General features: G+C 45.4%; 1 long non-coding RNA gene across 1 annotated transcript in view; it reads right to left on the bottom strand.

The window, feature by feature from the left end:
• Window positions 1-4,693: 4,693 nt before the first annotated feature.
• The window catches only part of LOC139542829 (uncharacterized), a 34,514-nt gene continuing 21,732 nt past the window's right edge, over window positions 4,694-17,475 (bottom strand). Inside the window, exon 2 of the long non-coding RNA XR_011668555.1 lies at window positions 4,694-4,887. This is a non-coding gene — a long non-coding RNA (uncharacterized lncRNA). The remainder of the gene's footprint in view (window positions 4,888-17,475) is intronic.

Here is a 17,475-nt window from a genome sequence, read left to right on the forward strand (position 1 = left end):
CAGTAAAACGATTCCTATATCGACATGACCTGAAAGGCCGCTCAGCAAGGAAGAAGCCACTGCTCCAAAACCACCATAACAAAGCCAGACTACGGTTTGCAACTGCACATGGGGACAAAGATCGTACTTTTTGGAGAAATGTCCTCTGGTCTGATGAAACAAAAATATAACTGTTTGGCCATAATGACCATTGTTATGTTTCTAGGAAAAAGGGGGAGGCTTGCAAGCCGAAGAACACCATCCTAACCGTGAAGCACGGGAGGTGGCAGTAACATGTTGTGGGGGTGCTTTGCTGCAGGAGGGACTAGTGCACTTCACAAAATAGATGGCATCATGAGGTGGGGAAATAATTTGGATATATTGAAGCAACATCTCAAGACATCAGTCAGGAAGTTACAGCTTGGTTGCAAATGGGTCTTCCAAAAGGACAATGACCCCAAGCATACTTCCAAAGTTGTGGCAAAATGGCTTAAGGACAACAAAGTCAAGGTATTGGAGTGGCCATCACAAAGCCCTGACCTCAATCCTATAGAAAATGTGTGGGCAGAACTGAAAAAGCGTGTGTTCCGAGTAAGGAGGCTTACAAACCTGACTCAGTTACACCAGCTCTGTCAGGAGGAATGGGCCAAAATTCACCCAACGTATTGTGGCAAGCTTGTGGAAGGCTATCCTAAACGTTTGCCCCAAGTTAAACCATTTTAAACGCAATGCTACCAAATACTAATTGAGTGTATGTAAACTTCTGACCCATTGAGAATGTGATGAAATAAATAAAAGCTGAAATAAATCATTCTCTCTACTATTATTCTGACATTTCACATTCTTAAAATAAAGTGGTGATCCTAACTGACCTAAGACAGGGATTTTTTACTAGGATTAAATGTCAGGAATTGTGAAAAACTGTGTTTAAATGTATTTGGCAAAGGTGTATGTAAACTTCCGACTTCAACTGTACATTCAAACAGGGCAATGCATATGCACACACACACATCCACACACCCTATGGTGTGCACTTATGGTTCCACAGTATCACTGGTCCAACACCCTCTCTACACAACTCCCTCTGCCCGCCCCCTCGGATCCCCGTGTCCAATCACGGCTTAGTGGAGCACGGGGTTGGCCGGCATGGCCAATCGACTGTAAGCAAAGCAGCTTGCTCTGTTATTTATTCCGTCTCCCAAGGACCTCCAGTCTTCTTCTCTCTACTAGTCTGACGGACTGTCTCCACAACATTGCATTGCGCAGTCGTTTCCTCCACTCTTCCGTATGTGTTTATTTTGTTTCTTTAGTTTACGTCTCTTTTTGTTCTTGTCTGTTTGTACTATTCTGGCCGCTGGCGAATAATGAAGACTAATGTAAATGTGATGAGAAACACACGCCAGCCTCACTGTCTGTTCTAGTCTCGGGCCAATGGCTTTAGAACTTTTTATATATACAGATTACATAAAATAGAAGTTTAATAAAATAATTGAGTTTTGTACACCTTGGTCCTGGTCAGCTCTCTTTTGCCTGTGTTTGTGCATCTGTGTTTGTCTGTGTATGTGTGTGTACAACAATGCTGCCTTTCCCTGTTAAATTCAAAGGTTCTCTCATTCAAAATATTTTTGCAGATATGATATGTAATCACATTGAATTACATGAGTACATACAGCAGGGCCTGGACTTGTTGCGCAACCTCCATTACCCAGTTGTAAAAAGGAAGTTATGTGGAATACCCCTGTGTGTTCTAAGGAAGCCATGTTCTGCCTTTCAACCAGGATGAATCATGAGTGAGTTTATTTAGTTACCACCGTAACTGGGAGAAAAGGCTCAATATCAGTATAACTTTATCTATTTCCCGTATATCAGACATTTTATCAGATAGAAGGAGTAGACATGCTCCAGATATGCATGTTCCTAATTTCATATGGAGCTAGGATATTCTCCGTAATGGGACAGTTTCTACTTGCATCCAATCTGGACCTCAGAAATCTCCTAGCTACCATATCAATCCAGGTAAATGCAGTTGAAGTCGGAAGTTTGCATACACTTAGGTTGGAGTCATTAAAACTTGTTTTTCAACCACTCCACAAATTTCTTGTTAACAAACTATAGTTTTGGCAAGTCGGTTAGGTCATCTACTTTGTGCATGACACAAGTAATTTTTCCAACAATTGTTTACGGACAGATAATTTCACTTATAATTCACTGTATCACAATTCCTGTGGGTCAGAAGTTTACATACAGAAGTTGACTGTTCCTTTAAACAGCTTGGAAAATTCCAGAAAATGATGTCATGACTTTAGAAGCTTCTGATAGGCTAATCGACATAATTTGAGTCAATTGGAGGTGTACCTGTGGATGTATTTCAAGGCCTTCCTTCAAACCCAATGCCTCTTTGCTTGACATCATGGGAAAATCAAAATAAATCAGCCAAGACCTCAGAAAAAAAATGGTAGACCTCCACAAGTCTGGTTCATCCTTGGGAGTAATTTCCAAACGTCTGAATACGCAAGTATAAACACCATGGTACCACGCAGCCGTCATACCGCTCAGGAAGGAGACGCGATCTGTCTCCTAGAGATTAACGTACTTTGGTGTGAAAAGTGCAAATCAATCCCAGAACAACAGCAAAGGACCTTGTGAAAATGTTGGAGGAAAGAGGTACAAAAGTATCTATATCCACTGTAAAACAAGTCCTATATTGACATAACCTGAAAGGCCGCTCAGCAAGGAAGAAGCCCCTGCTCTAAAACGTCACAACAAAAGCCAGACTACAGTTTGCAACTGCACATGGGGACAAAGTTCGTAGTTTTTGGAGAAATGTCCTCTGGTCTGATGAAACAAAAATATAACTGTTTGGCCATAATGACCATTATGTTTGGAGGAAAAAGGGGGAGGCTTGCAAGCCGAAGAACACCATCCTAACCGTGAAGCACGGGAGGTGGCAGTGCTTTGCTGCAGGAGGGACTAGTGCACTTCACAAAATAGATGGCATCATGAGGATGGAAAATTATGTGAATATCTTGAAGCAACATCTCAAGACATCAGTAAGGAAGTCACAGCTTGGTCGCAAATGGGTCTTCCAAATGGTCAATTATCCCAAGCATACTTCCAAAGTTGTGGCAAAATGGCTTAACGACAACAAAGTCAAGGTATTGGAGTGGCCATCACAAAACCCTGACCTCAAACCTATAGAAAATGTGTGGGCAGAATTGAAGAAGTGTGTGCGAGCAAGGAGGCTTACAAACCTGACTCAGTTACACCAGCTCTGTCAGGAGGAATGGGCCAAAATTCACCCAACGTATTGTGGGAAGGATGTGGAAGGCTACCCGAAACGTTTGACCCAAGTTAAACTATTTAAAGGCAATGCTACCAAATACTAATTGAGTGTATGTAAACTTATGACCCACTGGGAATGTGATGAAATAAATAGAAGCTGAAATAAATCATTCTCTCTACTATTATTTTGACATTTCACATTCTTAAAATATAGTGGGGATCCTAGCTGACCTAAAATTGAGAATTTTTACTAGGATTAAATGTCAGGAATTTTGAAAAACTGAGTATGTAAACTTCTGACTTCAACTGTATCTGGGGTGAGATACGTTCAAGACACGCACCTGATGCGCATGGCACCCGTTTACATATTTATAGAATATTCAAACTCTGGAAAGGTATGTGTCAACATGTTGACATATCTAAGCCTTTATACTTAGGCATGAACGAATCCACATATTTTCAGAAATGTATAATCTCTAGTCATTACCTGATAATTTATGTATCCGTGTTTTTTTTAATGCATAATTTCAATAGATATCATTACATGATATTTAATATTCATCCTCGTATGTTAGATCCGACTAATGATCAATGTCCAGCGCACACATTATTTTACCTATTAAGGCGCCGAAAATCATCGCGCTTCTTCACATGAAGGTGGCATATCTGAGCATACGTTTGCACGATATTCAGTAGTAGGTTAGAAGGCACGCAAAGGCCAACATCGTCATATTTAATCCAAGTTGCTATTTCCAAAGCACATCTCTGCTATTTGTTTTAAAAATGCAGCACAGCAAATCCAGAGTTCCTATCACAACATACGTTTTCTGTAAAGATGCAAATTTAGGCCAATCTTTGCTAAACGTTTTTTTAATTTATATTGAAAAAATATATAAACGCAACATGCTATAATTTCAATGATGTTACGAGTAACAGTTCATATAAGGAAACAGTCAATTGAAATTAATTCATTAGGTCCTACCTAATCTAGGGATTTCACGACTGGGCATACCCACCTGGGAGCCAGGTCGTTTTCCCCCACAAAAGGGCCTAATTACAGATAGAAATACTCCTCAGTTTCATCAGCCGTCCACATGGTTGCAGGTGGCTTAAGGTAGAGAAATGAACATTAAATTCTCTGGCAATAGCTCTGGTGGACATTCCTGCAGTCAGCATTCCAACTGCACGCTCCCTCAAAACTTGAGACATCTTTGGCATTGTGTTGTGTGACAAAACTGCACATTTTAGAGTGGCCTTTTATTGTCCCCAGCACAAGGTGCGCCTGTGTAATGATCATGCTGTTTAATTAGCTTATTGATATGCCACACCTGTCAGGTCAATGGATTATCTTGGCAAAGGAGAAATGCTCACTAACAAGGATGTAAACAAATTTGTGCACAACATTTGAGAGAAATAAGCTTTTTGTACGTAATGAACATTTCAAGGATCTTTTATTTCAGCTCATGAAACATGGGACCAACGCTATGTTGCGTTTAGTTCAGTATATTTAACAGAAAATAAAAATGGATGGATGAGATGGGTGCAGATTGGGTCGTCATGTCAGTGGTGGTCCCTCGCAGTCCAGACCCAACGTGGTGGTAGTGTCGGACTGTGATCCACTCCAAACTGTAAATGCATAAATCATTAATAATTTCACGCAATCATACCACAAGGTAGCTACTCTACCGTCTTCATTCATGATGAAAACTATCTGGAACAAGCTAGCTAGCTAAGTTAGTTAGCTAGCTAGCTTATACTAACCAGTAATACAAAATACACCTAAACTTTTTAAAACGTTAGCTGTCACCTTGAGGCTTGATAGGGGGTAAAAATGTTTTGCCTGAAAGGAAGGCAATTTTGTTGTTAGCTGGCTAGGCTACCAGTTAGCTTTTGCCCCCTATCAAGCCTCGCTAGGTAGCCCTACTGGCTGCTGGCCAAATTAGCAAATTATTTTGATTCTAGTTATTAAGATAAATTAAACATCTCAAATTAGCTACTCAGTTTTGCGGTAACTTATTTTAGGTCTTTTCTGAACAGCTTCTCACTTCTTTGTTTCTCCAGTTGGGAGTTCAACACACTCATTTGTGGTGCCCAAATTAAAAAATGACAGTTGGAACTCCACAGAAGAAAAGAGTGATTATTGTTGCTAGGCTACCAGTTACAGCGCTGGCCAAATTAGCTAACTTTCTTGTTTCTAGTTATTAAGATATATAAAACATCTCAAATTAGCTACTCAGTTTTGCATTAACTTATTTTAGGTATTTTCTGAACAGCTTCTCACTTTGTTTCTCCAGTTGAAATGGACCCTTTTTGCCCAGTGCATGCCTAACATTCCGTACACTCCCCCTGACCTCTTTCATTGTGTGTCTCTCTCTCTGTCTGCCTGTCACTCACACACTGACGCACTGAGAGATGACAGGACGTCTAAACTAGGCCATTGGAGCAGGTACAACTGGTTAGCATTTCCTGTTAACACTAGGGATTCCTTCGCTCTAGGCCCGCTATATCATGTCAGATTTACAGTCTTTCAAAACACAGTCTTACAGGGACATTCAGATTATCTTTTCGATAAGTAGGGATGGACTTGTAGCCACATGCAATGTATCACAGTAGAAATCACCAAGACTTGTCCCCCCATGCCCTGCATATTGTTTCTTATCAGCATGTGTGGGCATATGTGTGTCATATTTTCTTTACAGGTTAAAGATCACCCAGCCACCCAGATCACCCACTCAACTCAACTTCACAGGTGAAAGATCCCCAGCCACCCAGATCATCCACTCAACTTCACAGGTTAAAGATCCCCCAACCACCCAGATCACCCACTCAACTCAACTTCACAGGTCAAAGATCCCCAGCCACCCAGATCACCCACTCAACTTCACAGGTTAAATATCCACAGCCACCCAGATCTACACTCAACTTAACTTCCCTTAGTATTTCCATTCAGGCTAAAGACTCACAGATAACTAGACAGCCCACTTCTCTGAAGATCTCTGTTTTCTGCCCTAAACCCCCCACTCCTGTTTACAGTCATATGGAGAATGAGTGGGAGCTGGAAGAACTGATAGATACCACCCAGTAGTTTGGTGAAAGGACAGATGACATGAGAGATAAGCTCAGGATGTCGACACTGTTGTTTTTCTTCATCTGACAGTTCATGAGTTCTTTGATCTCTCTATGCAAACATACACCCTGCTACCATTTCCACAACAGTTCTATGTGTGTGTGTGTGTGTGTGAGTGTGTGTGTGTGTGTGTGTGTGTGTGGAAACATTAGAACGTAAGCAGTGTTTGTCTCCTAGCTGTTGGAACTAGGGTATGACGCTACAAGCTGGGCACACCTATAATTGGGGAGTTTCTCCCATTCGTCTCTGCAGATCCTCTTAAACTCTGTCAGGTTGGATGGGGAGCGTCGCTGCACAGTTATTCTCAGGTCTCTCCAGAGATGTTAGATCTGGTTCAAGTCCAGGCTCTGGCTGGGTCACTCAAGGACATTCAGAGACTTGTCCTGAAGCCACACCTGCGTTGTCTTGGCTGTGTGCTTAGGGTCGTTGTCCTTTTGGAAGGTGAACCTTCGCCCAAGTCTGAGGTCCTGAGCGCTCTGGAACAGGTTTCCTCAAGGATCTCTCTGTACTTTGCTCCGTTCATCTTTCCTTCTATGCTGACTAGTCTCCCAGTCCCTGTCGCTGAAAAACATCCCCACAGCATGATGCTACCACCACCATGCTTCATTGTAGCGGTGGTGTCAGGTTTCCTCCAGATGTGCCCCTTGATATTCAGGTCAAAGAGTTCAATCTTAGTTTCACCTGACCAGAGAATCTTGTTTCTCATGGTCTGAGAGTTCTTTAGGTGCTTCTTGCCAAACTCCAATTGGTGTGTCATGTGCCTGTCACGTGTGCTCCCTCTCTGGCTTCTAGGTCACCATGCTGCTCGTTATGGCGCACACCTATCACCAGTGTTACATGTTTAATGACACTCACCTGGACTCCATCACCTCTTTGATTACCTGCCCTATTTATGTCACTCCCTTTGGTTCCTTCCCCAGGAGTCATTGTTTCTGTTTCATGTCTGTGTGTTGTTCGTGTTTTCTTGTTTAATATTGTGTTACGTTTACTTATGAAAACACTCACTCCCTGAACTTGCTTCCCGACTCTCAGCACACATCATTACAGTGCCTTTTACTGAGGAGTGGCTTCCATCTGGCCACTCTACCATAAAGACCTGATTGGTGGTGTGCTGCAGAGATGGTTGTCCTTCTGGAGGTTTCTCCCATCTCCACAGAGGAACTCTGGAGCTCTTTCAGAGTGACCGTCAGGGTCTTGGTCACCTCCCTGAACAAGGCCCTTCTCCCCCGATTGCTCAGTTTGGCTGGGCGGCCAGCTCTAGATCTGTGCCTCAACACAATCCTGTCTCTAAGTTCTACGGATAATTCCTTCGACCTTGTGGCTTGGTTTTTGCTCTGAAATGCACTGTCAACTGTGGAACCTTATATAGACAAGTGTGTACCTTTCCAAATAATTTCCAATCAATTAAATTTACCACAGGTGTACTCCAATGAAGTTGTACAAACATCTCAAGGATGATCAATGGAAACAGGATGCACCTGAACTCAATTTCGAGTCTCATAGGGAAGGGTCTGAATACTTTTGTAAATAAGGTATTTCCGTTTTTTATTTTTAATAGATTTTCAAAAATGTCTACTTCACGAAGACAATGTGTGCACTTCCAGGGGCAGAAGTCAGCATGTTGTGATTCTGGATGGCCAGATTGCTAGCAATAATGACAAGAAACTGCCATCTGGGTAATCGTAAGTGGCTCAATTCAGCTCGTTTCATATTAATACCAAATCTTGTTTTGAGGTGTTTTAACTGGCTAAAATTAGCTAGCTAGCTAACCAATAACTGTAATGATGTATTTGAGAGACAATAAGTGTTCATTGTGCAAATGTATTTATGTTTTCAATAAACATTGGAGACGAAATATAGCTTACATATTGTCAACAATCTATGCCAACCCTGTCTGTGTTGGCCCATAGTTGTGCATGACTCAGTTTTGTTGCTAAACAAGCAACAGTCTATATAACATTATAAACTGGGTGGTTCGAGCCCTGAATGCTGATTGGCTGACAACCATGGTATATCAGACTGTATACCATGGGTATGACAAAATATATATTTTTACTGCTCTAATTACATTGGTAACCCGTTTATAATAGCAATAAGGGACTTCGGGTGTTTGTGGTATATGGCCAATATACCACGACTAAGAGCTGTATCCAGGCACTCTGCATTGAAGCAAGATGGCACCGACAGACATGGCAGCTCTGCTTCTAGCTCCTAAGCAACTTTGCAGTATTTTGTTTCTTTTGTGTGTTATTTCTTACATTATTAGCACAGTTTTTTTGTATTACATACAAAGAACCAAGGGCTCTCTATGGTCAGGGTGTGACATGTTCACCCGACCTAGAATACCTCACAATCAAATGCCGACCGTATTACCTCCCAAGATAATTATCTTCGGTTATAGTCACAGCCGTGCATATTTCCCCTCAAGCCGATACCACGACAGCCCTCAAGGAACTACACTGGACTTTATGTAAACTGGAAACCACATATCCCGAGGCCGCATTTAATGTAGATGGGGATTTTAACAAAGGAAATTTGAGGAAAACGATACAGAAGTTCTGTCAACACATGGACTGTAGTACTCGCTTAGGAAAAAACACTAGACCACTGCTATTCGCCTTTTCAAGATGCATACAAGGCCCTCCCCCGCTCTCCCTTCGACAAATCAGATCACGACTCAATTCTGCTCCTCCCTTCCTACAGGCAGAAACTCAAACAGGAAGTACCCATGCTAAGGTCTATTCAATGCTGGTTTGACCAATCGAAATCCATGCTTCAAGATTGTTTTGATCACGTGGACTGGGATATGTTCTGGGTGGCCTCTGAGAATAACATTGACGTTTACACGGACACGGTGACTGAGTTCATCAGGAAATGTATAGGGGATGTTGTTCCCACAGTGACTATTAAAACCTACCCAAACCAAAAACACTGCCCTATATGTCAGAATGTTGTTCATTGACTATAGCTCAGCCTTCAAAACCATAATACCCTCCAGGCTCATCATTAAGCTTGGGGCCCTGGATCTGAACCCCGCCCTGTGCAACTGGGTCCTGGACTTCCTGACGGGCCGCCCCCAGGTGGTGAAGGTAGGAAACAATAACTCCACTTCGCTGATCCTCAGCACAGGGGCCCCACAAGGGTGCGTGCTCAGCCCCTCCTGTACTCCCTATTCACCCATGACTGCGTTGCCAGGCACACCTCCAAATCAATCATCAAGTTTGCAGATGACACAAGAGTAGTAGGCCTGATTACCAACAATGACGAGACAGCCTACATGGAGGATTTTAGGGCCCTGGTGCAGTGGTGCTAGGAAAATAACCTCTCCCTCAATGTCAACAAAACAAAGGAGCTGATTTGGGACTAAAGGAAACAGCAGAGGGAGCAAGCACCTAGGTGGAAAGCTTCAAGTTCCTCGGCGTACACATGACTGACAATCTGAAATGGTTCACCCACACAGACAGTGTGGTGAAGAAGGCGCAACAGCACCTCTTCAACCCCAGGAGGCTGAAGAAATTTGGCTTGGCACCTAAGACCCTCACAAACCTTTACAGATGCACAATTGAGAGCATCCTGTCGAGCTGTATCACTACCTGGTCTGGCAACTGCACTGCCCGCAACCGCAGGACTCTCCAGAGGGTGGTGCCGTCTGCCCAATGCATCACCGGGGGCACATTGCCTGCCCTCCAGGACACCTACAGCACCTGATGTCACAGGAAGGCCAAAAACATAATGAAGGACATAAACCACCCGAGCCACGGCCTGTTCACCCTGCGATCATCCAGAAGGCGAGGACAGTACAGGAGCATCAAAGCTGGGACCGAGAGACTGAAAAACAGCTTCTATCTCAAGGCCATCAAACTGTTAAATAGCCATCACTAGCCGGCTATCACCCGGTTACTCAACCCTGCACCTTAGAGGCTGCTGCCCTATATACATAGACATGAAATCACTGATCACTTTAATAATGGAACACTATTCACTTTAATGTTTACATACTGCTTTACTCATCTCATATGTATATACTGTATTATATTCTATTCTATTCTACTGTATTTTAGTCAATGCCACTCCGACATTGCTTGTCCTAATATTTTTTATATATTTCTTAATTACATTTTTTTACTTTTAGATTTGTGTATTGTTGTCAATTGTTAGATATTACTGCACTGTTGGAGCTAGGAACACAACCATTTTGCTACACCCGCAATAACATCTGCTAAATAAGTGTATGTGACCAATACAATTTTATTTGATATTGGTCATATATCACACCTCCTCGTGCCTTATTGCTTAATTGGAAAACAACACGAGCCTAACCAGAGGCTGCTGCAGGCATGGGGTGAATATTAACCTGAAGTTTTTTCAAATAGTTTTCTATAAACAGCATACATCTGAAACTATTTTCAAATACTTCTTTCCAAACATTGTCAAATACCATAACCAAACAGACCAGGTTCAAATGCATGAGAGTATTTAAATATTTGTATTTCCACATACTGTTATGCTGGTGAATGAGGACCCAAAAGCGACTTAATAGAAACAGAGTCTTTATTCCAGTCTTAAACAAAAAACGATACTCCTGGATATTATCTTAGGTAAATCCAAAACAGGAAAACTGAAATCCTCTCGTCAGTAGAGAGGAACGACTGGAGACGCGACCACTGACTGCAGGTCGCTTCGGGAAGGCACAGGCCGTAGCTGACATAGACACCTGCTCACACGCAGCATCTGAAGAAGGCAAAAACACGACAGGGCGGAACAAGGACACAGAACAGCAAACATCAAACAAGGATCCGACAAGGACAGAAGCGGAAAACAGAGGGAGAAATAGGGACTCTAATCAGAGGGCAAAATAGGGGACAGGTGTGAAAGAGTAAATGAGGTAGTTAGGAGAATGAGGAACAGCTGGGAGCAGGAACGGAACGATAGAGAGAGAGCGAGAGAGGGAGAGAGGGAGGGGGAGAGAGAGGGATAGAAAGAGGGAAAGAACCTAATAAGACCAGCAGAGGGAAACGAATAGAAGGGAAGCACAGGGACAAGACATGATAATCAATGACAAAACATGACAGTACCCCCCCACTCACCGAGCGCCTCCTGGCGCACTCGAGGAGGAACCCTGGCGGCAACAGAGGAAATCATCAATCAACGAACGGTCCAGCACGTCCCGAGATGGAACCCAACTCCTCTCCTCAGGACCGTAACCCTCCCAATCCACTAAGTACTGGTGACCACGTCCCCGAGAACGCATGTCCATGATCTTCCGTACCTTGTAAATAGGTGCGCCCTCGACAAGGACGGGGGGGGGGAGGGAAGACGAACGGGGGCGCGAAGAAAAGGCTTGACACAGGAGACATGGAAGACAGGGTGGACGCGACGAAGATGTCGCGGAAGAAGCAGTCGCACAGCGACAGGATTGACGACCTGAGAGACACGGAACGGACCAATGAACCGCGGAGTCAACTTGCGAGAAGCTGTCGTAAGGGGAAGGTTACGAGTGGAAAGCCACACTCTCTGACCGCGACAATACCTAGGACTCTTAATCCTACGTTTATTGGCGGCTCTCACAGTCTGCGCCCTGTAACGGCAAAGTGCAGACCTGACCCTCCTCCAGGTGCGCTCACAACGTTGGACAAAAGCCTGAGCGGAGGGAACGCTGGACTCGGCGAGCTGGGACGAGAACAGAGGAGGCTGGTACCCAAGACTACTCTGAAACGGAGATAGCCCGGTAGCAGACGAAGGAAGCGAGTTGTGAGCGTATTCTGCCCAGGGGAGCTGTTCTGCCCAAGACGCAGGGTTTCGAAAAGAAAGGCTGCGTAATATGCGACCAATCGACTGATTGGCCCTTTCTGCTTGACCGTTAGACTGGGGATGAAACCCGGAAGAGAGACTGACGGAAGCACCAATCAAACGACAGAACTCCCTCCAAAACTGTGACGTGAATTGCGGGCCTCTGTCTGAAACGGCGTCTAACGGGAGGCCATGAATTCTGAACACATTCTCAATGATGATTTGTGCCGTCTCCTTAGCGGAAGGAAGCTTAGCGAGGGGAATGAAATGTGCCGCCTTAGAGAACCTATCGACAACCGTAAGAATCACAGTCTTCCCCGCAGACGAAGGCAGACCGGTAATAAAGTCTAAGGCGATGTGAGACCATGGTCGAGAAGGAATGGGAAGCGGTCTGAGACGACCGGCAGGAGGAGAGTTACCTGACTTAGTCTGCGCGCAGTCCGAACAAGCAGCCACGAAACGGCGCGTGTCACGCTCCTGAGTAGGCCACCAAAACCGCTGGCGAATAGAAGCAAGCGTACCCCGAACGCCGGGGTGGCCAGCTAACTTGGCAGAGTGAGCCCACTGAAGAACAGCCAGACGAGTAGAGACAGGAACGAACAGAAGGTTACTAGGACAAGCGCGCGGCGACGCAGTGTGAGTGAGTGCTTGCTTTACCTGTCTCTCAATTCCCCAGACAGTCAACCCGACAACACGCCCTTCAGGGAGAATCCCCTCGGGGTCGGTAGAAGCCACAGAAGAACTAAAGAGACGGGATAAGGCATCAGGCTTGGTGTTCTTATTTCCCGGGCGATAAGAAATCACGAACTCGAAACGAGCGAAAAACAACGCCCAACGAGCTTGACGTGCATTAAGTCGTTTGGCAGAACGGATGTACTCAAGGTTCTTATGGTCAGTCCAAACGACAAAAGGGACGGTCGCCCCCTCCAACCACTGTCGCCATTCGCCTATGGCTAAGCGGATGGCGAGCAGTTCGCGGTTACCCACATCATAGTTGCGTTCCGATGGCGACAGGCGATGAGAAAAATAAGCGCAAGGATGGACCTTATCGTCAGAATGGAAGCGCTGGGACAGAATGGCTCCCACGCCCACCTCTGAAGCGTCAACCTCGACAATGAATTGTTTAGTGACGTCAGGAGTAACAAGGATAGGAGCGGATGTAAAACGCTTCTTGAGGAGATCAAAAGCTCCCTGGGCGGAACCGGACCACTTAAAGCACGTCTTGACAGAAGTCAGAGCTGTGAGAGGGGCAGCCACTTGACCGAAATTACGAATGAAACGCCGATAGAAATTAGCGAAACCGAGAAAGCGCTGCAACTCGACACGTGACTTAGGAACGGGCCAATCGCTGACAGCCTGGACCTTAGCGGGATCCATCTGAATGCCTTCAGCGGAAATAACAGAACCGAGAAATGTGACAGAGGAGACATGAAAGGCGCACTTCTCAGCCTTCACGTAGAGACAATTCTCTAAAAGGCGCTGGAGTACACGTCGAACGTGCTGAACATGAATCTCGAGTGACGGTGAAAAAATCAGGATATCGTCAAGGTAAACGAAAACAAAGATGTTCCGCATGTCTCTCAGTACATCATTAACTAATGCCTGAAAGACAGCTGGAGCATTAGCGAGACCGAACGGCAGAACCCGGTATTCAAAATGCCCTAACGGAGTGTTAAACGCCGTTTTCCACTCGTCCCCCTCTCTGATGCGCACGAGATGGTAAGCGTTACGAAGGTCCAACTTAGTAAAGAACCTGGCTCCCTGCAGAATCTCGAAGGCTGACGACATAAGGGGAAGCGGATAACGATTCTTAACCGTTATGTCATTCAGCCCTCGATAATCCACGCAGGGGCGCAGAGTACCGTCCTTCTTCTTAACAAAAAAAAACCCCGCTCCGGCGGGAGAGGAAGAAGGCACCACGGTACCGGCGTCGAGAGAAACAGATAATCCTCGAGAGCCTTACGTTCGGGAGCCGACAGAGAGTATAGTCTACCCCGAGGGGCAGTGGTCCCCGGAAGGAGATCAATACAACAATCATACGACCGGTGAGGAGGAAGAGAGTTGGCTCTGGACCGACTGAAGACCGTGCGCAGATCATGATATTCCTCCGGCACTCCTGTCAAATCACCAGGTTCCTCCTGAGAAGAGGGGACAGAAGAAACAGGAGGGATAGCAGACATTAAACACTTCACATGACAAGAAACGTTCCAGGATAGGATAGAATTACTAGACCAATTAATAGAAGGATTATGACATACTAGCCAGGGATGACCCAAAACAACAGGTGTAAAAGGTGAACGAAAAATCAAAAAGGAAATGGTCTCACTGTGGTTACCAGATACTGTGAGGGTTAAAGGTAGTGTCTCACATCTGATACTGGGGAGAAGACTACCATCTAAGGCGAACATGGGCGTGGGCTTCCCTAACTGTCTGAGAGGAATGTCATGTTTCCGAGCCCATGCTTCGTCCATAAAACAACCCTCAGCCCCAGAGTCTATCAAGGCACTGCAGGAAGCAGCCGAACCGGTCCAGCGTAGATGGACCGACAAGGTAGTACAGGATCTTGATGGAGAGACCTGAGTAGTAGCGCTCACCAGTAGCCCTCCGCTTACTGATGAGCTCTGGCTTTTACTGGACATGACATGACAAAATGTCCAGCAGAACCGCAATAGAGGCAAAGGCGGTTGGTGATTCTCCGTTCCCTCTCCTTAGTCGAGATGCGAATACCTCCCAGCTGCATGGGCTCAGTCTCTGAGCCGGTGGGAGGAGATGGTTGAGATGCGGAGAGGGGGAACACCGTTAACGCGAGCTCTCTTCCACGAGCTCGGTGACGAAGATCTACCCGTCGTTCTATGCGGATGGCGAGTGCAATCAAAGAGTCCACGCTGGAAGGAACCTCCCGGGAGAGAATCTCATCCTTAACCTCAGCGTGGAGTCCCTCCAGAAAACGAGCGAGCAACGCCGGCTCGTTCCAGTCACTGGAGGCAGCAAGAGTGCGAAACTCTATAGAGTAATCCGTTATGGATCGATCACCTTGACATAGGGAAGCCAGGGCCCTGGAAGCCTCCTTCCCAAAAACTGAACGATCAAAAACCCGTATCATCTCCTCTTTAAAGTTCTGATAATCGTTAGAACACTCAGCCCTTGCCTCCCAGATAGCTGTGCCCCACTCCCGAGCCCGACCAGTAAGGAGTGATATGACGTAAGCGATCCGAGCTCTCTCTCTTGAGTATGTGTTGGGCTGGAGAGAGAACACAATATCACACTGGGTGAGAAAGGAGCGACACTCAGTGGGCTGCCCAGAGTAACATGGTGGGTTATTAACCCTAGGTTCCGGAGACTCGGAAGACCAGGAAGTAGCTGGTGGCACGAGACGAAGACTCTGAAACTGTCCTGAGAGGTCGGAGACCTGAGCGGCCAGGGTCTCAACGGCATGACGAGCAGCAGACAATTCCTGCTCGTGTCTGCCGAGCATTGCTCCCTGGAACTCGACGGCAGTGTTGCGAGAATCCGTAGTCGCTGGGTCCATTCTTGGTCGGATCCTTCTGTTATGCTGGTGAATGAGGACCCAAAAGCGACTTAATAGAAACAGAGTCTTTATTCCAGTCTTAAACAAAAAACGATACTCCTGGATATTATCTTAGGTAAATCCAAAACAGGAAAACTGAAATCCTCTCGTCAGTAGAGAGGAACGACTGGAGACGCGACCACTGACTGCAGGTCGCTTCGGGAAGGCACAGGCCGTAGCTGACCTAGACACCTGCTCACACGCAGCATCTGAAGAAGGCAAAAACACGACAGGGCGGAACAAGGACACAGAACAGCAAACATCAAACAAGGATCCGACAAGGACAGAAGCGGAAAACAGAGGGAGAAATAGGGACTCTAATCAGAGGGCAAAATAGGGGACAGGTGTGAAAGAGTAAATGAGGTAGTTAGGAGAATGAGGAACAGCTGGGAGCAGGAACGGAACGATAGAGAGAGAGAGCGAGAGAGGGAGGGGGAGAGAGAGGGATAGAAAGAGGGAAAGAACCTAATAAGACCAGCAGAGGGAAACGAATAGAAGGGAAGCACAGGGACAAGACATGATAATCAATGACAAAACATGACACATACTTCAAATAAAATAAAAAATATTCAAATATTTAGGGTGCGTTGGTAAATTCACTCTGGCCATCTACTCCGATTTCAGAGCACTCTAGTCTCAAATCAAATCAAATCAAAATGTATTTGTCATGTGCGCCGAATACAACAGGTGTAGAACTTACAGTGAAATGCTTACTTACAGGCTCTAACCAATAGTGCAAAAAAAGTGTAAGGTGAACAATAGGTAAGTAAAGAAATAAAACAACAGTATAAAGAGGCTATAAACAGTAGCGAGGCTATTTCTTTTTTTTAACCTTTATTTAACTAGGCAAGTCAGTTGAGAACAAATTCTTATTTTCAATGACAGCCTAGGAACAGTGGGTTAACTGCCTTGTTCAGGGGCAGAACAACAGATTTTTACCTTGTCAGCTCGGGGATTCGATCTTGCAACCTTCCGGTTCCTAGTCTAACGCTCTAACCAGTAGGCTACCTATAAAAGTAGCGAGGCTACATACAGACACCGGTTAGTCAGGCTGATTGAGGTAGTATGTACATGTAAATATGGTTAAAGTGACTATGCATATATGATGAACAGAGAGTAGCAGTAGCGTAAAAGAGGGGTTGGCGGGTGGTGGGTGGCGGGACACAATGCAGATAGCCCGGTTAGCTAATGTGCGGGAGCACTGGTTGGTCGGCCCAGTTGAGGTAGTATGTACATGTAAATATGGTTAAAGTGGCTATGCATATATGATAAACTGAGAGTAGCAGCAGCGTGTTGAGGGGGGGGGCACACAATGCAAATAGTCCAGGTAGCCATTTGATTACCTGTTCAGGAGTCTTATGGCTTGGGGGTAAAAACTGTTGAGAAGCCTTTTTGTCCTAGACTTGGCACTCCGGTACCGCTTGCCTTGCGGTAGTAGAGAGAACAGTCTATGACTGGGGTGGCTGGGGTCTTTGACAATTTTTAGGGCCTTCCTCTGACACCGCCTGGTGTAGAGGTTCTGGATGGCAGGCAGCTTAGCCCCAGTGATGTACTGGCCGTACGCACTACCCTCTGTAGTGCCTTGCGGTCAGAGGCCGAGCAATTGCCGTACCAGGCAGTGATGCAACCAGTCAGGATGCTCTCGATGTTGCAGCTGTAGAACCTTTTGAGGATCTCAGGACCCATGCCAAATCTTTTTAGTTTCCTGAGGGGGAATAGGCTTTGTTGT

This window comes from Salvelinus alpinus, chromosome 17, assembly GCF_045679555.1.
Source record: "Salvelinus alpinus chromosome 17, SLU_Salpinus.1, whole genome shotgun sequence".
Classification (NCBI taxonomy): domain Eukaryota; kingdom Metazoa; phylum Chordata; class Actinopteri; order Salmoniformes; family Salmonidae; genus Salvelinus; species Salvelinus alpinus.